Genomic DNA, 1,016 nt, shown 5'->3' on the forward strand with positions numbered 1-1,016 from the left:
CAATTGTTCAGTGCTTGTCTCCTCAGAAAACCTCATTGACAAGGGAAAGTATGTATTAGAAATTAGAACCTGCTCAACACATTTTGAATCTTACTTCTAGGGTTTATGCACGTCTTTGACAACAGTACTGGTGCACCCATAGATTTCAAATCCTAGATTCGCCTCTGGTTTTTTGGCCCAATCTTTTCCTTCCTTCTACGACCATTAACCTCTAGCCTTTAGGTGTGGGGAAATTCATTATTTAAAGCGATTTGCATGTACCACCAACTAAAGAGACATATTTAGCACCAAAGGAGTAAATAAGAGGAAAACAATTATCTAGCGAAAGCGTCTTTCAAAAACTATTTGCTTGCGACGCTTTGAATAGATAGATAATTGCACCCCTTAAATCCTCCTCTACTCACGTTGATCAATTAAGAGGACTGTCGTCGTTCTTTTTAATATGCACGTAAAAGATAGACTCTTTTTTAAAATAAATAAATAAATAAATAAAAGAAAGATAGACTCTATAAAGTGGAAGAAAGGGTTATGTAAATGAAAATCTATTTCTCAATTATAGAGTTCTCTAGTGTTGTAGTTAGTAGTGATTGACTAGTGTTATAAATTGAAAAACATCAATGCTAAAATGTATGTTTTGTCATTTGAGGAAGTTATGTCACAATTCTTTAGCTCTATTGTTCTCCCTTTCCAAAATTTTTTGATGCACCAAAAATATGAGATTCAGTTGTTAGGTGTAAAAGACGTAAGTAATTCATTTTAACAAACAACAATAACAACATATTATATTTCCTCAAGTGGAGTCTAGAGAGGGGAAGTGTAGACAGTTTATACCACTACCTCAAAAATGAGATAGAGAAGCTATTTCCGATCGACCACTGACTTAAGACAAAATTCCGACCAAAACGGACCTTGAAGGCAAAAAGAAAAGAGGATCCAACCAAAATGGGGCATTCCGAGAATCGAACTCGGGACCTCTCGCACCCAAAGCGAGAATCATACCACTAGACCAAATGCCC

General features: G+C 35.8%; 1 non-coding gene across 1 annotated transcript; it reads right to left on the reverse strand.

The window, feature by feature from the left end:
• Window positions 1-944: 944 nt before the first annotated feature.
• TRNAP-UGG lies at window positions 945-1,016 on the reverse strand. The gene has a single exon. It is a non-coding gene; the product is annotated as a tRNA-Pro (tRNA).

This window comes from Capsicum annuum, chromosome 6, assembly GCF_002878395.1.
Source record: "Capsicum annuum cultivar UCD-10X-F1 chromosome 6, UCD10Xv1.1, whole genome shotgun sequence".
NCBI lineage: Eukaryota > Viridiplantae > Streptophyta > Magnoliopsida > Solanales > Solanaceae > Capsicum > Capsicum annuum.